Below are 22,878 nucleotides of genomic sequence, written 5' to 3'. Positions count from 1 at the left end.
TTGCCCAGTTTGACAGGCCACATGTAGACTCATACTCCAAACAAATAGGGGGCAGCACTTCACCAGAGTAACCGCTAACTGCTGCTAACTGTAGCTGCCGTTAATTAGGTAGCTCAGTTAGCCGTGCAGGTAGCGGTCCTATTAGCTGACTCTGCCCGGATTACTTGGGCCGTGCTAGTGTTGTTTACTGTTGGATTATCACCTTGTGGAGATACATAGTGGTTTGGGGCTAGCTGGTTAGCATGCTAACTCTGCAACACAATACATTTATGTCTTTCTTATATGGTCAGTACTGTTATTTCTTCACATCCTGTTAATTTTTGGTTAAAGTCTGAATGTTTTACACAAACGTTCCTACGCATTGCACCTTTAGTCTGAGTTTGGTGAGCTTGGGTAGACTTGCAGACTGGATGCAATTAAATAGACCTACAACCAATCAGTTGTCCTGTTTGGTGGGCATTAAATTGGTCCTGAAAGTAGTTTTAGTCCACTTACTATCAGGTTAATAGTCAATACTAAGAGTAACCAGCATTACAAAGGTATTATAACATATTGTTGACAGTTTAACGTGTTAATGGGATGTGAAGGCAACACAGCAGAGGCAAAAAATATGTATATCCATACATTTGTTCCCAAATGAAATCTGAACTGCATTTTATTCAAGTGGCTCATTCAGCTTCCATCATGCATGGCCTGATGGCTTCTTATCTTGAACTTTATTACGGTCACATTAGCCTTTCCGACCAACAAAATTGCCCCATCGATGGATGTGCTGACACACGTCTGATTTGGTAAATATTGAGCAGAGCGATTACACACTGTAAATGGTGCGTGAAAGCAATGCAGCAGTTTGTAGCGCGATAGTTGAATATTGTACCAGACAGGATGTTGACACACAGACACATTAGAAATATACTTTTTCCAAACACACCATTTATACTGGCTGACCTCGCAAATTTGTGGCACAAAGTTTAACAAAGATGAACCTGTGCTCTGCACGAACCTGTCAGGAAATCTTCTGGAAGCTTCAGTTGCATTGAATGGAAGAGGTAATTTTTCGCAAGACCGGTGCGAGTGTGACTGCTCTTATTCTACACAAGTATTTCTTTGGGGACCTGACTGACAGCAGCTGAAGTTTGCCAGTAAAAGAAAGCTGAAAAGAAAAGGACAAATGTATCCAATGCAAAAAACCTTAACTATATGAACAAGATAGATTCAGCATTTATAGGCACTTTGATACCAAAACACAGCTGCTAGCCTGCTCCTAGCACTCTAGCTAATTCTGTCTAACTGACCAGAGTGGCTGCAAAAACCTGTAACTTTCAGCTGTTATGGTTACGTGTACATCAACTTTAACATATGATCTCCATTTCAATCTAAAGAATACTAATTATCTGCAGATTTGGTGGCACATCTCATCCTTAGTCAATGGACGCAATGCTGCTTCGTGGGGCTCTACCGAGGAAGAGGTCGTCTTTAGCCAGCCCAATCTCACACCAAAGCGTATAAAAGACCCGCCGATCCACGAGTGCGAGGGTTAGCCTTGTCTAGGCATGAAAAGTACAAGTGTGAAGGAAGGTGAAGTATCAGCATGGGGTGATATTGAAGGTAACAATGGATGAAGGTAACACAAAGAGCAAGATTGTCCTCATCGGGAGGAGGTCGGGAATGGTCGGGTGGTTCATTCATAGGACGTTCACCCAGGCAGCCAGTGTCAAGTGCAGCATGAGGCCAAAAGTCAATGATGACTGATTTCCAGAAGTAGCAAACCACAATGTGTTCCTCAACCTAACCAAGTAGCTTTGGTGCTCGAAAATGAAGCAGAACGTGTTGCTTTTACATGCAGACAAGGACAAACGGCGGTTCTATTACATTGTTTTTGTGTGAAAGACAGGTTGTCTTTAGCATCTTACCAGGCTGGTTTGTGCTTCTGCAGCAGGAACAGGCAGAGTAAAGTGACCTTTAAACTACAAAATGATGAACTGTTCAGACTGTGTATTACTATTTGCAAAATCTAATGATCTATTTTGTTCTTGAGACTTTCCCAGGATCTGCAACAAGCTTCAAGGAAGGATTTAATAATAAAGAAAGATTCCACAAATCTCTTTAAGTGCCTCAAAAAACTGTTTTTATGTTCCTACATGGTAAATCTGACATTTTTGAGAAAATGCAGGCTGGAGCCGGCGGTGCTAAATATACACTTGAACACACGATTTTTTTTTTTTTTTTCCAGCTTCGCTGATTGATGGATGTTAGAGAGAAACAAACTATGATCTCGATGACACTGTAATATCAGCGTGAGCCAGTCACATGCTCCGGCCCCGCCACGGCCCTCAATCAGCTTTGAGTTATCCCTTCAGTGTAATCTGCCCCCTCCTCTCTCTCCCTCTCTCTCTCTCTGTCTCTATAAGGCACGAACAGCAGCACACACAGTAATGATTTCACCCACCCACTCTCTCTCTCTCTCTCTCTCTCTCTCTCTCTCTCTCTCTCTCTCTCTCTCTGCTGCCCCCCCACTGGGTTTTCCTGCTCTGATTACTGTTTGTTCATACAAAAACAAAACCCACTGTGGGAAGGATGTACAATTCTGGCAGAAAATGAGGAAACACAGATTTGTCATGTCTCTCTCTCTCCCTCTCTCTCTCTCTCACACACACACACACACACACACACACACACATCCTGATGCAAGAGGATCAAAAGGTTGTGACAAGCGCTTTATGAATCATCACAACAGACACAACATTCCTCACCTCCTCCTTCATCTCTCTCATTAAAGGATACATCTGCTGATATTCTATATATTTTGTGTTGCTTACAAATCCGATGAAAAGACCAAAATCAGTAATGACTCGATTGTGTCTGTGTACCCAAAGCCTGATATATATCTTATTCTCTGTGCCACGGAGCCCCATTGTTGCCCCCGAGCTATTAAAAAGACATCAGTGAGCCACACTGCAGCACAGAGTGACACGCTCATTCTCTACAATGAACATGGACACTGTAGGTTTTCTTGAGATGATGCCACGTACACCCGGCCTCTGAAAGGCTGCCCACATCCCCGCAATTAATACAGTATACAGTAAGTCTGCTTTTGTTCCCGCTGACTTTTGTTTCCCTCGGTTAGAGAAAGATTCAACCGAGCTCTGTGGGAAGGATCAAGAATGTCATCCTGCATAGTTTGACAAAGACGAATGGCTGCAAAATTGCTGACAAGGGTGTCTGAGAGCGAGGCAGCTGTATGGGATGGAAACGTAACTCACGACTGATTGGCTCATGCAAAACAAAACAAAATGCTATCCACCTCGACTTCAACGTCACTGATTCCATCTCAGAATGGAAAATGGAAAAAGTCTGTAATAAATGAATAAATAAAAAGCTAACATGAACATTCATCTGGCTGAATGGACACTAACAGTACTGTGTATTAATCAAACAAAGCTATACTGTTTGAGAAACATTAGCTAAAAACTACAGCGCCCAGCTTTTTTAGGAAATTGAAATAGCCCATCAAATATTAGCTTAGATTATTAGCTTATTAGCTTAGATTGCTGTGTTTTAAACAGACATTTATGGTCCGCAGGGTTAGGGTTAGGGTTAGCTTCCAGTAAATGTCTTTACAACTGTTGGATGGATTGCCATGAAATCTAATTTATTAATCTTTTAACCATCAATTTATAATTGAATTTTCTCCATAACTTTGGTTTAAAATGGTCAACTTGGTGCACATTGTACTGTCTAAATGTCATTGTGAGCATGTTAGCATGCTGATGTAAGCAAGCATAAACCAACTGCTACCAGTTTGCTGATGTTTCAGTATCTCACCAACGTTAGCTGGCTAGCTACATTAGCTACATTGTTATTGTTGTCTTGTGCACGACAGTCCTGCATTTTGACATATATTACTTTACATTCTCCTTCTCGATGGCACCCAAAATTTAGCCCAGCAGTGAATTTGCTGCACTTGGTACCGCTCCTCTAACATCAGTGCAGACTGGCAGGGTAGGATCGCAGGTTGCTAATGTTGGACTATAAATCACCGCCGGTGGACAGGTAATGAAGCACAGTTCTTTTTTTATTTGATGACTTGATTGATAGCATGAAGTTGCGAATGAATTGCGAGCATCCATGCTTTCTATCTCCATCAGATAACGGCAAATAGCATCGTGATAATACCAGGATTGTCACAGCAACGCAAGAGAAATCACCGCAGCCGAAGATGGCATATTGGAAATGTCCGGTCGCATCTGTTTAAATAAACGCTATTGATGCATGAGGGTCTGGAAGGGTTGTCACACTTCATGTAAGGGGGAGATTTCAACAGGAGGGCAAAGGCGGCACTGTAAAATGAGGGTACGAATTATAAATGGGACTGTTCCTGACATCTTTCCAAAAGTTCATACTTTGGATGAGACGCCTTACTCTCCTCCTCTTCCTCACTTTCTCTCACTCTTACTGTTCCTGGTTCCATTTTACAGACTGGCATAATCTTGAATTCAGAAAATAACATTTTTAATTAAGCAATATGCCTACAGGAAATTGGCATGTATTTCTTCAAATCAGCCTCTAAGCATTTATTTAAGACTCTATATTTAGACATTAATTAAAGCATTGCAGCAGTGTACTGTTGAGAACAACAACTCCACTGTTATTACAGCCCTCTGTATTGTCCTCATTGCGTCTTTCTTCCCGTCTTTCTGAAACAAAGTGCGCACACAAACGCATTTAGGCTGCGCGCACACACACACACCCGTTTGCATGGAGTAATAACGGGAATGAGATAGAGGCAGCCAATTGTCTCTGCTGTATCTTATTTGTACCGGGGAAGATGAGCAATCGAAGAGAAATTAAATGAAGGGGGGTAAAAAAAAAATAAAAAACGGAGAGGAGCGACGCTGCAGCCAAAAAAAACAAAACAAAAACTGTTGTTAAGTTGAATTTAAAGTGCTCTGAAGAGGATAAGCAAGTAGGCCAGTCAAGAGAGGAGGAGAAATAGGAGGAGGAGAGGAGAGAATGGGTGGAGAGGAGAGAAACAGGATGGGGAATTGATAAATAGATCATTGTATGCACCGAGCAGCTCTGCCTCTTCTCTCCGTCTTTCCCACGTCTCCTACCGCCCCCTCCACCCCCCCGACACCAGATAAACAGAATTTCTAACTCATCTGTTTACTGTAAATGAGCCTAAATAAGGCCATAACACAGAGGAATCACACACACACACACACACAAAGGACCAACACACACACCAAACAGTTGTACCGCATAACGTCTTTTTCTGTTTCACGCCTTGTTTGTCTTGTCTTTTCGTTGTCGAGAGTCCTCGGCAAATGAGCTTCTGTGTGCGTTTACTCAAGGTTTTGACAGGACTCATGGCTAAACTCTTAACAGCACAACACACACACACACACACACACACACACACACACACACACACACACACACACAGATACCCACTAGGCCCTGAGGCTCCTTTGACATACTGTATCTCTAATGGAGGAGGCAGGCTGGTGTACTATTAGATGTGAAAGAAACAACAAGACAGACACACACACAAACACTCTTCACTGATTTAATAGACAAACATAATAGGAACACTGCCTGGCTGTAATGACTTGTAGCACTAGCAGAAACATGACAGGGGACACAGAGAGGGAAGGATGGGAAGGCCATATATGTACCTTAGAGGTTTTTTTCCCCCTCCATCTCAGGTTTTTTGAGAAACATATCTGCAACTCTTCCACATTTGCAGGCATCCTTGAACACTGTGCATGTCTTGAAAGCCTCTGTGGGGAATGTTTACCTGTGAGATGCTATTCATGCTCTGGATGCTGCGTGATTCATACGAGGTACGGTCACATTATGATAGATAAGGTAAGGAGTTTGCATGAGGCAGAAAAAGAGAAAGAGAGAAAAAGTCAACCTTAAAAAATGATCTCCAGTGAGTATATCTGATACTCCAGCTCCTTGGTCTCTCTTTGCTTTTTGCTCTCACAGGGTAACTCATCATCCTTCCTCCTACGGACTGTACAAAAATTATTAGGGGGGGAGGGGAGGTCAGAAATAAGGGCGAGTAATGTTTCTTTTCTCGTTGCTGAAGGGAGGGTAGCCCAATCTTTCTGTTAGGGAAAGCAGGAGAGGGAATTTTTTTACCTAACCTAGTTTTATATTTCAGTCTTCCATTGCTAGATGAATACAAAAGAATCCAGCGGTGCACAGTGGGTGCACAGCGTAGTGCAATCCTGTTCCTGTTTCAGGGTTTCATTTCTCTACATCACAGCCAACCAGCTAATAGGACCAATGTGTTGGTTATGAGGAACCGAATGATGATATTTATATTTTATTTATATGTTATTAATAAATGTAATTTCTACCCACAGTCAACCAATCCTGTAACTCGTCAGCTATCGTCTGACGATTCAGCCTCTTGGTTAGGCTCAGTGAAACACAATGTTTGACCCTGGTCACCGCGGTTACAATAATCGACACGTAGTTAACGTTATGGAACGATCAATGCTACACTTTAAAGAAAGACGATGTCAGTTTTAAACAGGAAACAAACAGCTGTCGCCCATGTTAGTCTCACATTTGTGGCTTTTAACACGCCGTCACCTGACTTCCTTTGTCTTTGAATATAAACGCACATATTGCTAAGACTGCAGATGGTTTGTCCTCATAAAGTGAAATGTAAGATTCAACGCCTCCTCATCAGTAATTTAAAAGGTTTTCGACGCTCCCTGTCCTGCTCTCGGGTTCAGCAGTGACTGAATTTTCAGCCCAAACACATTTGCACTCTCTCTCTCTCTCTCTCTCCAGACAACTACTAAAATCCTCATTTTGTAAATACAAGGCATTTAAACGCCACCTGTTCTCTGCCTTCGCGTCCCCCTGCAGTTTATTTGCAGCTGCGCGGCAGTATGCTCTGCTACAGTGTGGGCTCCGGTACTGCAGTAACTGACGGTGTCTGTAAGTCTATAAATGACAGAAACCTCATGAATATGAACAATAACAATTATCTAGAGTGCATAACCATTCTCACATGAAGAGAACAAATATTTGACATGCGAGGAATGGTCAATAACATAATGAAAAACATCCTGCCTCTCAATTTTTCTGCATTTTATCATCTTCATTGTACTTCCCATTTCCTGACAAATGTGTTATTGGTACATATAATTGACAATTAACCTCAAGAGAATGGGCACATCATTTATTTGTTTACTTGCAAAACTAGTCCAAGTTAAAACTATTATAAAAGTGTCTGAGAAGTAGTTGGAAATCCTTCTTTAGATTTCATGCTGCTGAAACACTTGTTAGATGTAATCAAGACTTCTTAACAAACAATAAAAAAATTGCTTGAACACAAACATTGGGAGCCACTGGGGTTCACCAACTCACAAAGACACTTAGACAGGAAGAACTCAGGGAAACAAACATTGCATTTTTGCATTTATAAAACTCAATCTGAGCTACATCTGTCCCATTGTTACATTTTCTTTCATGCACCTGCAATGTCAAGCCTTTAATTGTGGTTAGTGTTTGCAACAGCAGCATTGACACCTGTATGTCAGGACAAAAGCGACTGTGCATATGGGAGAAGAGAGTAAGAAGCTTTTGTGTGACAGTTTTGTTTGATTATCTGAAGAGATAAACACTTGAAGGTAACAGCAGTGGTTGTAAGTAGATAACACATGTTTGTTATGCATATTTTTTATGATTTTTTCTTGAAAAACGTTCTCACCTTGAAGCTGCTGTAAGCTGTATGTCTTCATTTTAGTTAACTTTCCGTCCGTTTTGTATTTAGCAATCCCCTCCCTCCTCTCCGCGCCACCACATGAACACACAGCTTTTCATTTGAAAGGTTATAAGCTGATTTTTTTCCCCAAGCATTCAGAAAGATATAACTTGGGAGTTTGAACAAACTGAATTATTTACCTATTTCTTTTTTTGAATTAATTCTTGTTAGCTGGAAAAAACAATGGGCTCATATCATATTGTCAACAATATCACTGAAAATGAACATTTAAGATGTGTTTTTTTTAAGGAAATATTCAAGTGCCTGGCAAAAAAATGCCATTTTATGACCTCAAAATACCCCTGCTAGACTAACTGGGGCAAAAACTCATTATAGTTCTCTATTTTCTTATTGACGCGAACTTCGTGTAGTCAAAACAAGTTGTTAGGTGGAAAAAACAGCATATTCAAAGCGCATAAAACAACATAAAGTTGCAGGGGGAGTGGGGATATTTTGTCATACAACCACAATCTGGCGTCATAGACTTTTTTATTCAAAATGCTTTATGTGGTTTGTCTCCTGTCTTATCACTTCTCGATTTAAATGGAGGACTTTTACTTTAACATGTTATTGTTTTATTAGGTAACAGATCTGAAAAAGTTCCTCCACCTTGCTTAATTAAAACCAACCCACAGCACATTTTGTCAGACATCAAATTTAATTACACAATTAAAAAAAAAAATGACATCATCAGACTTATTACAAATGAAGATATTAGCATCAAGTGTCTTGCTTATTATTATTATGAACACTTTAGTCACAACATTAACCAAGAGTTCAGATCATTAAGCCGTCCCAGCTGGGAGGCGTGCAGGATGTGCTAAGCTGGTTTCCCCTCATTGTTATTCAGCTGCTTATCAAAAGGCCAATTTCAATTTAAGACTCCACCTGTTACTCTTTGATCACTTTAGTCTGAACTTATAAACATGGAACAAGGCTCTCACTTATCCACAACAGACAGCCAGGGCTTCACTCCCCAAAGTGTTTATAGTCTCGTTCTCGGTTTTCTCATGCTGATCTCTGCTCACGTCTCTCCCGGATCTGTCGACTCGCATTATCTTACTAATATTTCAGAATTTGTTTCCCTCACATAAAACAGCGGGGATCCGTTTAGTCGGCACCGCTCTGAAAGTACAAGAAGCTAAGAAACAATCCCAATGAATATAGGAGCTGGGATATTAGCACTATGGATTTTCATCTCTGTCGGCTGCAATATGATTTTGAAATGTATGTAAGCGTGGAAGGTGCGCTGAGATTTCACTGTCGCATAAAATTAACCTCTGCAGGAGTTTGAATCAATACCAAGGACTTACCATTTCAAATGCAGATACACACGCACACACACACACACACCCTCAGAAAACTTTTTAAAGATGGAGAATGGTGGGTGTTTAAAGCGAGCTTCAAGCGTTACATCACATTTCATTCTTAAGCCATAAAAAGCAAACGGCCTGTTTTATTTCACACAGACCTGTGGATGCTGCTGTACTTGGCTTGCACCTGGTAATTGCTGATAGCAGTCATAAATTACATAATGCTCTTTTAAACGTCTAGTAAAGGAGAGTGGAGGCAAACAGAACATGGGAGCTGAGATAATAAGACAACCAAGCAAACATAAATCAGTTAGTGGAGGAGCCTCTGTCATAAAACACACAAAAAAACAGCCACTTGTCCGCGCTAATACTGTCCATTCAAAGCAGCCAGGGAAGTGGAAGGAACCATTTCACGCCATGTTTGTGTTTTAAACGCAAGCCAACAGTTTCACACTTCACTTCACTGTATCAAACATAAGGCTTTTTCTTGTGATATGTCACGAAAAACAAAGGTGTGACATGTAAAAATGAATGATGGCTGAATTCCATTTAGCTGCTTCAGTTTCGGGCTCCTGGTGTGGTTCATGTTAGCTCACTGTCACACTGTCCCGGTTACACCTGAATGGAACGGAGCATCGTTAATGTTAATAGAAACACCTGTCAAAGTGTCAGCTGTGAAAAGGTTTCAGCTTCCGGGGTTTCTTTCATACAACCTTCAACTCTGCCACTCTTCAAACAACCCGTCAGTCACATCTCACTGCTGGGTTTTGAACCATTTTCAGCTTCACGATTGTAACCTGTGATATCATCTCACACAGAGTTAGTTTAAGAATTATCACCTTCCTCCCAAATCAGATTGAATCTGCATGAACAAAGAATTATAATTACAGTTGTGACAATCAAGGTCAGTCGGATTACTTTCCATGGCAACGTCGGCGCGGGCAGACGCTCCCTAAAATTTCACGACACTTTTTCAAACGTTATTTTGTTCGACTTTATTGCTGAAACAAATATTATCTATAACATAAAATACATGCATCAGCATTGGAGGGGAAAGCGGCAGACTTTGAAACAACAACTGCCAACGGCATCTGTTTAACCATCCAACCTGAACAGCCCGCCAGGGAGGAGAGAGGAGAGATCCAGGATGGGAGCCATGCTAATCCAGTTTGCACTTAAGGCAGATCCTGGCTAATGTCTGGTTGCAGGGAAGTGAAATGGACAAATGGGACTCAGGCTGGCCAAGCAACAGGAAATCAGAGACTGGTGAGCCTACATCTTAACAGAGACCTGTCTCCACCACTACATCCGGCTGTTATGCTCTATGTGGAAGTGTTATAGATCCTGCTAAGTGCAGAGCTACAGTGGGACGAGGAGAGGTGGACTCTGTGTTTACATCGTTGATGCTTGGTGCTCACATGCATTAAAAGCGGACGGACAATGTTTTCAAGTCCAAGATGATGGGTGGTTGTGGTGGTCGGATGGGTCAAACAGGACTTTCCCCCAGGAGAGCAAGGTTTGAGTCTTTTGTGTGGCCAAGTGCCAGGATTGTTTTGTTTTTAAGTTATGTCACGTAAGTCAGGCAACTTAAGCATCATATTCAGAAGCATAGGGCCGCTGACTAAGCTGTCATATTTAAGGAGGTGATTGAGAACGTCTTGAAAGTTTCCAGTTGATGTGAATTCACTCAGCGTGATCAGGGGAAAAGGGGCATCCACATGTATTGGATGTGCTGCAGTTTCAAGTAAACAGTATGTTTGTGTTGATCCCAAAGTTGTATGACTCAACTATCAGTGAACACAGAGAGACAAGAGGGGGAAGAAGAGAGAGGAGGAAAAAAAGGAGCAGTCGCAGTTTCTACTCAGTGTTGATCAGTCTGAGACACAAACACACTGCACGCAGCCACGCAAATGACTGGTACATAGCTAACAGCTACTGCACAGTCTGTTTATTGGCTATTTGACTGCCCAAGTAAACAGAACACAACTCCAATCTGGAAATTAGAGAAATTAAAGTCACTGTTCCAGAGGCTAACTAATCTACTTCCTTGTCCCTGTTTCACACATATCCTGCTACTTCAAGTCAACACTGCTGAATGACTGATCCTGAACCCTTAACTGGTAGAGAGAGATAGATAGATAGATAGATAGATAGATAGATAGATAGATAGATAGATAGATAGATAGATAGATAGATCATGGCAACCACTGACTACATCACACAACATCCAATCTTACTGTACATTAGTGCTCCATTACCATTGTATGTAAGTGCTTCCAACATGTTCTTTATCCTCGGAAAAACCAACAGTGGGCATCTCGGGAGACATGATATGTTGCAGAGACGATGGAAGAAGACAGATGAGATTGGGATGAAATATGGCCGTGTTGTATAGAGGCCTTTTGAGTGTGATTACCAGTGTGAAGAGGGCTTTAATTTAAGCCCAAGGCTGGAGAATCCTACAGTATGTGGATTTTTGAACAGCCCACATACTGTACTAATGACTGTGTTCAGTTCATTTTTCATCAAAACGTACAGGCTGTGTGAGTGTACACAACTGTGCAGCTGGCAGTCTACAGAGGCTGAACGTTGCAAACGTCTGTCATCTGGAAATGGAAATTGGATTGATGTGGTTTGTTGTCATGAGCATTCAAATGAGTAACTCGTATTTTTGAACGCTCTCAAGTTAACGCAGAGTGACTACAACTGGGTGTTAATAGTGGAAAGAGTCGGAGCGCCTGGTGAGTCATATGAAGATGTAAAACTGGGTTGTATTCATTAAAATGCTAAGAATAGGACTGCTGGTGTGGGGTGGCTGGTCAGGTCATGTGACCACTTAAACCTCCTAATGACTATAAAAGGAAGAATGAGATCAGCACTTGTGTTGTGAACTAGTCTCCTATTAACCATTATATTTTATTAAAAAAAAAACAATGTTGTGTTCTCGCCTTCAGCATTCTCTCCCTCAGTTTCCTTCAGGATGAACACACACATTAAAAAAGAAAACCACGCAGCTACAAACTGTAGAGTCTAAATCAGAGCTCTAAAGTGGAAAATCAAGCCGAGCCAAATTCATTCAAGTTATGCAGCCTGATCCTTAATTAATTTTAATGATGTGGTTCATCAGCCCAGTCGCCAGGATAAAATGTTGGCAGTTCACTTTTCTGCAAACAACTGATGCGTTCACATTTTAAAACGTACTCGGCTACGTATTATATCTACATTTCTACACATTTATGACCTGACTTTCATATCAGGAGCTGGAGTTACAGATGAGTAGGCTGCCCAAGTTTTCTAAGTGTGAAACCACCGGATATTTTTGATAAGGGACCATGGTGTTTCAACCACTGGATATTTTTAGACCAAAACTGGTATTTAAACTCAAGAAACAATCTTTGTCTGACTCTAACCAAGATATTTTTGTGTCACACCATTAAATATAGAATTGAATGTAAAGAAACATAATGTTGCAACATGAAGAAATGTTTCAACATTTATGTGGTTTTACAGAAACGTACACTCCCAGCATTTATTCTGGCGATTGGGTTGGGTTGAACCTGGTTCAACTTTTGCTCCAAAACAATATAACATCATCCGGCAACATGTGTGCAGCCAGAACAAGTTGGTTACTACGCATGTAGCATGAACAAGTTCACTCTATGATTTAGAGGATAAAATAATTGTTGCTCTAACTTTAAATATCGAGGTTCACCGTGCATCGAGGGTGTGAATAATGTCTTTTCAAATCAGTTAAGGATCTCAGGGCTTCCAGAGACTTGGATTATGTCAGACAAGCTTTATGGAGCCACTTTATGTTTGTTTTGATTTTGTCATGTAATTGGAGAAATTGTTGAAAACTCCTCCGACACGCAGGAGCGACAACCTGGAGACAACCGGTCCCGCTCACTTTGCTTCCTTTGGGAACAACAAAATGTTGCAGCCAACAACAAATCTTGATGCTATAACTTTCTACGGGACCTACTGGGACTTGAATAAGAAAAAGGATGCGTGGGAAATACATTACAGTATGTAAATTAAGTGCTTAGTGCCGCGGTGTAATCTTAAGGCTTGTGCGAGAACACTTTAAGACCATTTGTGTGAACAGAGGAAAAGCACAATTACATGCGCATCTGCATTTACTAAAGCTAAAGCACAGACTGGCTGTCCTAAAGGGATAGTTTGGGTTTTTTGATGTGGGGTTGTATGAGGTACTTATCCATAGTCAGTGTGTTACCTTCAGTAGATGGCCGTCAGCACCCCCCCATTCTGGAGAAGCAGGTAACAGTACCGGTGTAGGGAGATAAGAGGTGTACTGCTGTAGACTGGGAGGCAGCGAAACGTATTTTAACCACCTAAAAAAGAGAAAAAATACATATCAGTTGACGTGTACTCTATATTTAGATTTTCACCACTTTACCCTTTTCATCAGACAGCCCGTTCGAATCGGGAACTGAAGCTGTTGTATCTTTCTATACAGTCTTCAAAAACACCAGACTCCTTTGACAAAAACAGCAATTTTACCTCACACAACACAGGAGTTGCTGGTCTGCAGCTGCCTCGATTGGTTAGTTTGTTTGTGTTATTTGCGACTTCGGTATTTTAAAGTGTTGGTTTGGATTTACCAGTGTCATACAATCGATAAACAACCAACAGATCACTGCAGCGGTAGACTAGACTTGAACGTCTCCAAAATTACTGCTTTTGTCAAAGGAGTCTGGTGGCTTTAAAGAGAGCGATTTCACAACTTCATTTCCCCAAACCAGGGCTGTGCCAACCACAATGTACTTATAATAGACTGACTGTGGATAAGTACCTCATCCAACCACATTTGAAAATACCTGAATTACCCCTTTAAGGCCAATTATTGATTTCCGATCAATCTGAGAGACTTGTAACCTGGCATTACATTCTGACATTACAGTACAGTGATCATTATCTTTCCTCAGCAGTCCAGGAGGATAAGGAGAGTTTCCACTTACAAAGAACGGCCCGACCGACCTTCTGATTGTCTGTCTGAAGGAGTGTCATGACACTCTGGAGCTCAAGCTCCGGCTAATGGAGAGCTGGCTGATTACCAATTTAATACGTTTTCCCAGTGACTGCTAAACTCTGAGCATGTGAGTCATTCAAAACATACACTTTTTAAAAGTTTGACCCAAGTTTTTAAAAACAATGAGCTACTGAGTTGCTGAAAAGGTTTGAGGGATACCGTGTGCGTGTGTTAATGTAGTCCTGCAGTGTGTGTATCCATGCATGTACTCAGCAAAGGCATCAATACCTACAGAGGTATGTCTTTTGTCGCATTTTTTATTAAACACACGTTCTCATACATACACACAGACACATACACACACTGTCTTTTACAAATTGAGTGTGCATATTTACAAGACGAATCACTGAATTATTGAAAGGTTTGAAATGGAGCCAATAAAAGGTGCAGCATTGTCCATGTGTGTGTGTGTGTGTGTGTGTGTGTGTGTGTGTGTGTGTGTGTGTGTGTGTGTGTGTGTGTGAGAGAGAGAAAGATACATCTGTCCGTTTTTTTTAAGTATCTTCTTCTGAACAATGTAGCAGATGATGAAGTACAGCCTGCTATTAGTGGCTGCCCCCTCACAAACAGTACAGTATATAAGCATGTGTGTGTGTGTGTGTGTGTGTGTGTGTGTGCGCACTTGTGTCTAAACAGCTACAGTTAAAGAGCTGAGTCAGGTTTGTGCTCTCACCCTATTAGTATGACCTGATCGTTGGCCAAAAGGTCAAAGCCCATCGTTATTGTGTGTGTGTGTGTGTGTGTGTGTGTGTGTGTGTGTGTGTGTGTGTGTGTGTGTGTGTGTGTCGTGAGAGAGAGAGAGCACAAGCATCATCAGATCAGAAAGTTGTTACTCAGATCAGACTTCGGATGAACTGATTGTTTAATTAAATCTAGTCTTAATACAAACCAGAGTGCAGAAGAGAAGAAAATGTTAGAAGTGACTTATGATGACATCGCTACACTATGAGGCAAATTTACAGATGTGTGATTTTGAACTTTTTTGTCTTAATCCGTCTGTCAGACACCCCTTAATGACCCCCTTGTCTTAATAACAAAGTGTGTTTTATTTATTTTTTTAATATAGGCTCATTTCTTCTGTTCTGTATCTTCACTGCCCCTGAGGATTCTCTATTCTGATTGGCCTTGAAGGTGAAACTTTCAGTGAGTGGACAGTGTAACTGGACACCTGTGACGCAGGTGCTTGTTTGCAGCCGTGAGCTTGTGTCAACCTGTGGGTAAGTAAAAAGCCATGAACAGCTGCCCAGTGACAGCCACGCATATTTGATTTGATTCACCAGACTTATTGGGTATAATCTGTTATATTACCAGTTAAAGATTCTGGACATGGGCTGATTGGTTGGCTGAAAGTCTGGCTTAATTTCATTGGTTGTTGTAGCTGTTCTCAGTTAATCCACATTGATTTTCCTTGGTATGTCACTGGTAAAGACACTGAGGAAACAATTATCGATGATACTTCTGATGCTCGGAGGAACTAGTGTAGATAAAACATATCAGCATAACTAACGAACCAGCGGCACTTTCAAGGCTTTCGAAGCATTAGCTAAGTGGGCTAAGCAATAATTATAGTGTTGATAGTATTCACCTGATGAAATGGCTAACCCAGATCTTCTTGAATAAATAATGATGCTGCACCAATCGCTCTGAATAAGAGGATGAGCATCCTGTTACCATGGAAAACGTTGGTTCTGGTCAAGTCTGGTCAGACATTGATTCTATCAATAATAAGATCCAATCATAATAACTTTCTGTATATTTTCTTTTAAATATATATTGTTTTTTAACTATAAACAGACATTTCTTTGTTGTTTTTGGCAGTAAATAATCACATTTTGTTTCAGTTGGTAAGAAAAAGTAAAAAAAAAAAAACTGGTCATATTTTCATCTAATTGCATTTAAAATTCATTCATCTTTTGCTAATTTAATTGTGTGTAAAAGGATGATGTCATTAATCAATAATGGGAAAGTACAATACATCATTTACCATTTTTTAGAGTCCATTACACAAAGTTGCTGCCTTCATTTTCTGGATTTCTCCCAAACATGTAGTTAAAAATTGCTCATGCTCTGCTGTTCCCTCCAGCCCATCACCACACGGCACATTAGAAATATCTAGAGTGGGATTTACAACCTCCTGTGCGTGTGTGAATATGTTGTTTATGCCTCATTCCTACTGTGCAGAGGGGCACTTTCTGCAGTAATGATAATTCACCATCATTAAGATCTCCCATAATAATGATACAAGCTGTAGCTGCCAGGCCGCAGAGTGGTTTTTATAAACCAGGTGAAACTCTACGAGCCCTTTATCCATAGGAACACACCGACGACAAGCTGCTGAACATGTGCCGCCACGTAAAGAAACCTGCAGGCGCAGACGCAGCACGCAGAGAGGCTCATTTATACGAGTACGTACTCTGTTCCCCTCAACTGTGTCAGATTCAACATTCAAATCACATAGAGAGGCAGCTGCACACACACACACACACACACACACACACGCAATCCATACCTACACGTACAAACACAGATACAGCTGCAAGGACACGGATGTCAATCAATTATTAGTCTCATCTTCCACAGCCTGTCACCGTCGCTGCAGCTTCACACTTCACACCCAGCGTGAGTGTGTGTATGTGTGTGTGTGTGCTGACACAGGTTATTAGCGGCCTATTCTGAACACCTGCACCTTATGTGCTCTGAGCATCCTTCTCTCACTCTCACACACACACACATACATACACAGAGAGGGAGAGACACACACATTTTCACCCTGCTTTGTGATTGACAGACCATATTTTTGTCGTCCAGAAAGGCTGAGACACTCTGGTGTAAAAGGATGTTCTCTCCCTCTCTCTTTCTTCCTCCATCCCTCATCCCCTGCTCCTCTTCTTATCTGTCTTCGTCCTTCCCCCTCGGCTGTATATCTGTGTGTGTGTGTGTGTGTGTGTGTGTGTGTGTGTGTTTGTGTGTGTTCATGTGTGTGTGTGTGTGAGAGTGTGTGAACGCTCGCCCGGTGCAGCTCCCAGCCTTTCATTGAAATGTTATTTAGCCAACCAATTAGATGTAGGGAACAGCAGGTGAGCCCTGAGCTCTATCCAATCAATGACCTTAATCCTTCTTAATCAACCAATTAAGATTCTATTATCGGCACAAAATCACGCACATGCACGCACACACATACCGGAAATGTGGAAATGCGGCATTAGCTCATTTCTTTGCGGTGACACAGATATACAAGATACCTAAGTTATCACTACCTTCTTACAGATATTAAGGAGGAAAAAGATTACGAGTCGGCGCTTCGATTAATTGACTGCTAGTGTGTTATATGGTGGACAGTCCGTCAAGAAGTGCTCGCTTTGTTCATTCAGCTTCTAATGAACGACGGTCGTTTGTGAGGATGAAATATTAATAACAAAAAAACTTCTCCAGGTGGCTCGAGGTGATAATAACCACAGCAGCACTGTGTCAGACTGTGGCTTTAAACACTTTAGTGGTTGCATAAACTGTTTGGAAGCGCGCACTTAAAATTGTGATATCTTGGTCGACCACTCTCTTGAAGTGTGTATGTTGGCCAAATCAAATTTCCCAGGGTGCACAGCGGTTTTCAAACAGAACCATTTTAGATGGCGTCAGCATGCAGCCAGTCTGTGGTGAAGTATTCATTTCTAATTATTATTCTTTTTTCTATTTAGTTTAGTTTTAGACGGCCGACTGGACATCCCGCCAGAATAAATGTCCTTCACTGGCAGATGTAGTATCACTAACCATTTACCTTCAAGTACCCCATTAAGCATTTCTAAGTAGCAAACAAACATTTCACAAGTTGTTCATAACTCAATATAATTTAGCTGAATGCAAAATATGTATAAATATTATAAAAATGTCATATTTTGACATATTTTGTATTATTTTTTTTGCATTTGATTATATTTTCAGATTTCTGTTGACACACCAGTTTCCACTTGTGGCCGCTTAAAGAAAGTTAGTTATAAGTTATAGTTTACTTGAGTTCATTTATTTGACACAGACACAACAGTAACACTGGTGCTGGCGAATACAGTCGGACACAAGCAGCAGATGTACCGCACTTAGCTGTTTACAAATACATCCGTAGCAGTTGATATCCGCTTACAACAATGTTATAATGTGTTATAAATCACTTTACAAAAGTTTATATTGCATTGAAAAACAGTGTTTTATGATTATAGACTGCTGTCAGCAAAACAAAGCTTGTGTTTAATGTTATATCAGTTGAAGGTTTTTTGTTATTTACATCTGATAGGAAATACTGATAAGAAAATAGTTGAATGATGGCATGTAGAAAATAAACTGAAATGCAGATTATACTCTGCTATTTGGCTGTTGGGTGTGTTTTTGTATGGATTTAAAAATTATAATTCTAATAATTAAAACAATAGTTTAGTTTTAATGTAAAATATTTGATTTCTTGAACGTTCTTATCTGTAAAAAAAGAGATGTCTAACTGTCTGAAAGTCTTTTGTTCGATTTAAAAGAAGAAATAATTAATGCACGTTGTTGAAAAAATGCTTTAACAGGAAATGGACATTGCTGGAAATATTTTTTTTTCTCTCTCTGGGTGAGACCATGAAAGGGTTCATCCAATTAATTACATGAACATCCCTTCCCACGCTCTCGCTCCCCTCCCCCCTCCTCTCTCATCCTACTGTACACTGTAAAATTAAAGTCAGAAATGCCATCAATGTTTTAAATACATCATTGCATATGCATCCTCAAGAGTCCCGCAGAGTCTTATTTGCAATTGAAATGTCTCTAGCTTCTTTAGGTCTCTTCCAAGATCTTAGAGTTGCAGCTGGGAAAACAGCCTCAAATGGAGGTCACAGTAAATGAAGGACCAGGATGGATGATTTGAGCGGATCCACTAATAATTTATTGTAAGACAAACATGAATATGTAGGAATAAGATGAGCAGAGAGGCAGAGAAAAAGTAGAAATGATATTTTTTTTTTTTGCCCAAGAAAAATTGAAAGCCCTCAGGTCTGACAGGGTTGTATGTTTTCTTTAGTAACCAACTAGAAAATACTTTATTTCCTCTCATGCCTTTAGGGATATAATTTCTTTAAAACCAAGCCGTGTTTCAGAAATATTGTGTGTTTGTACGTATGTGTGCAAGGCGCAAAAAAAGACAGTGAGGGCTATTCTGACGTTCAGCAGCAGTGACATCCTCTTTGTATACCTCTTATTGCCTTTCTTCATCTCTCCCTCCATTACATTTCTGTAGCGACTGACATCCCTACATTTATACAGATTTATTTTAGTCCAGAGTAGCTCAAACAAGGCAAGTAATTGTTTGCTCTGAGCAATAAGATGTGGGAGGGAGCGGTGAAAGAGATAGACGGAGGGAAGGGAATTAAGTAAGACCTAGAAAAACGGAAACTCTGCAGCAACAAGGACACACGAGTACGCGGATATTGATGGAGGAAAAGAATTAGCGGCTGAAGGAGGGAAACGTCCATATTTTAAGTATGTCACTTATTTATACTTACAGAAAGGGAAAAAAAGGAAAGAAGAGGATGTTTCCATACAACCAGCTGCCATAAGAAAAAATGGGAAACATCCATTGCTGTTGTTCCATTATTGATGACCATTAAGCTCCAGTATTGAATGCTTTTGTTAGAAATAGGTTATTTTCATAAAACAAGACTCTATTTAGTGATTTTACATTGTTTCCCCAGCTCAACAATACATACTGAACACTATATTCAGTTCAGTGGGGGAAAAAAACGATTGATGGCCAGACCTTTTTCAAATAATGAAAATCTGCATCAACCTTTGAGTGGGAAATGGCACAGAGCACGGCTATTATTTTTTAATGGAGAGAAAGGCTGTGTCCTCCTGGGCAGCTGTGCAAACCATGGCGGCACACGCTGCCCTGGTTTTCTGCCAAAGTTCAGCTAAACTGAACTTCCAACAGAATTTGGCAGAAGTTATGACGGCGCCAATTTAACAACAGAGGGGAAGAAATATGGAGAAGTTAAAGGATGAGACTGGAAATCGTCTGTTCCACTTTTGCTATTGCCAACAAACGACCAAAACTAATGCGTTAGTTCATCTCTCTATACTTTCCGACCTCCGCACTCTGTATATTTGCCTTCAGCCTCAAGCAAATTCCTCCTGATAATGAAGGAGACGTCACAAATGAATAGTTTTATTCTCCTGACACCTGGAGACTGTAGTTTTTAGCAGCTGTTACCTAAAGAGGTGGAAATACAGTAGTGCATTTATCTGGGACTATTTTTAGCTGCAAATTAAAACACATTCGGGGCTCTAATGAGTATTTACAGAAGTAGAACAGTTAATGAACAAAAAAAAAACACATCTATAATCAGAGTTTGGCTGGAAAAGGCAATACTTGCTATTTTCCCTGCCTGTTCTTTTGCTTGCTTTGGCCTTTAAGTTTATTTCTCATACCATCCTGTCGTTGCCTCCTCTCATGCACGCCCACTCATAATTTCCTGCTGTCATTATCTAGGGTTGTCAATTGAGATATCAGCCGTTCCCATCAGCCAGTCACATCTATCCAATAGCGCAGCACCTTCACTGTTAGCCTATCATCTTGCTGTTATCGTTAAATATGAATCTCTCCCTGCCTTTAGTTCATCCAGGCTGCTTTGCGCCCCTCCACCCGGGCTTCGCAGAGTCACCAGGCTGCATCATTTTATCAGCCTATCAGTCTCAGCAGAGCCATTAGCCACCACCACCACCAGTGTCTGGACTCCATGGGGGGACTTTCCATGCTGATGCTCAAAGCAGACGCCCCTCGATCACAAAATACTTGACTTGCAAACCTCAATCATCACATATCATCTGCTGCAATACACATTATCATTACTGCATTCACAAGGCTTCTTCTGATGGAAATGATTTGATCTTTTCTCTATTCATTTTTATTAGTTGCTTTTGCTGCCTTGCGCTTTGTCACTTAGCTTTGAATGGTGCGATATGAATAAAGTTATTATCATTGGCTAATTATCACACATTGTACACAAGTTTCTGCTTTGTAGAAGTAATAATCCACTATATCTGCTATGCACTTGTAATCAAGCATCTTGACCTTATCAAAATGTGACGGACATACAACAAACTGACAAGCTACAGCTCCTCGATCGATCATTACAATACTGAAAGTAGGTGAGAGCCACCAAATCACCTTCTCAGACTGAAAATTGCTTCTAAGAAACGCTTCACACCAGCTTCTTCTCCAACCTTCACCTGAGACCCAGCACTGTGGCATCCTGCGATCTCCGTGTTGCCATGGCACTCCTGTGTTTGTACACATCCTATGGCTCAGTGAACAATGCCAACCTCATTATGTAAGTCCATGATTTTTACCACCACCCTCTGTATTGTGTGTGTGTGTGTGTGTGTGTGTGTGTGTGTGTGTGTGTGTGTGTGTGTGTCTGACAGAGAGAGTGAGAGAGGATGTGTGTGCTCTGCATTGCGTTTTAACAGGGTAGCACATGCTGAGACTGGGGAGCAGTTCTTTACATCTGCCTTAATTGAACCGCACTCAAGCATAAATTAGTCTGCCCTGCCAACTCTGCACTTTCTCCTGTGTGTGTGTGTGTGTGTGTGTGTGTGTGTGTGTAAGTGGTACCTGCCCACACATGTGTTTGTGCATTTGGTAAACAGATTACAAACTGGACTATTTTTGTTTTTCTGGTTCTACTTTATCGATTTTTGCACACATTCTCACTTTTAGGCTGGTTGAAATCACAGCATACAGTGTAATGAGTGGAACTGAAGGATTATTCAAATCGTCCTTTTGATGATTTTGAATTCAAAAGGTTGAATAATAAAGATCTCTTCTCTCTCACACTCATTTTTTTTTTACTACCTTCACCTCCTGGTTTTCACCGATGCATTTCCAGCCTCTCAATTATTTCACTGCTTCAACTTCCCTCAACTTTCAGTTTTCTGACCAATTAGCTTCCTTCCCATGTTCTATTCAAGCTTTAAATATTTATATGTGATTATATCTTTCCGTCTTTCAGCTGAGTTTTGCACGAATCCTCTGCCTCCTCCATCACCACCATGATCTGCAGGGGGTTTCATCCTCCACCTGCTGTCTCTTCTCAACCGGAAACATCGAGATTCTGGGAAGCATCCTGACAAGCATTTTGACCACAAGAGACTCTTCCCTCATCCAGAAACAATTTTAAAAGAGACAGCTGTAAAACAACCTCCAAGCCAAAGTACAAAATACCTTGTTTGGCATTGACTTTTAAAAGTCAGTGCCAGTCTTCACTACCTGGTTAAAAATTCCAGTATTTTTTTCATTTCCAGTGTCACATTTATATTTTAAATTATTTTATACATATATATTTTATATCCTTAAAAGCCCACTCTGCTCTGATTGGTCAGCTGTCCCAGGCCTGAGTAGGCACCGCCCACTTAGCCCACATGTTTTTGCAACCTTGCTGTGTTGGGGCATGGCTGTGGAGCGGAAATATCACTTTCTACAATATAGAGCAGCAGAGATGACGTATAGATGAGTAGATGAGTCTCCATGTTTGGTGTGATGATGTTTAAGGTGCTCGGTGCCTTTTTAAAGAGACAGTAAGGTCACAAGTGGGGAATTTAGCGACGTATTTTATGTCATAGACCAAAACATGAAAATCATCTTGAGCGTGTGTTAACAACAGACCTTTATTCAGGCATTTACCTGAAGAAAAAAAATC

The 22,878-nt window shown here is 40.8% G+C and overlaps 1 protein-coding gene across 2 annotated transcripts in view; it reads right to left on the bottom strand.

Annotated features, from left to right (window-relative positions):
* Positions 1–22,878, bottom strand: part of LOC311263979 (protein ELFN1-like) — a 121,921-nt gene that overhangs the window by 63,454 nt on the left and 35,589 nt on the right. Inside the window, exon 2 of one of the 2 annotated variants that reach the window (XM_084364450.1) lies at positions 13,340–13,457. The exons of the other annotated variant lie outside the window; for it this stretch is intronic. The gene's annotated coding sequence lies outside the window, so the exon portion shown is untranslated. The remainder of the gene's footprint in view (positions 1–13,339; positions 13,458–22,878) is intronic. 2 annotated transcript variants of the gene reach the window in all.

Source organism: Pagrus pagrus (genome assembly GCF_965226575.1).
Source record: "Pagrus pagrus genome assembly, chromosome: 2".
In the NCBI taxonomy this organism is placed as follows: Eukaryota; Metazoa; Chordata; class Actinopteri; order Spariformes; family Sparidae; genus Pagrus; species Pagrus pagrus.
This window is presented reverse-complemented; position numbering and strand designations above follow the sequence as displayed.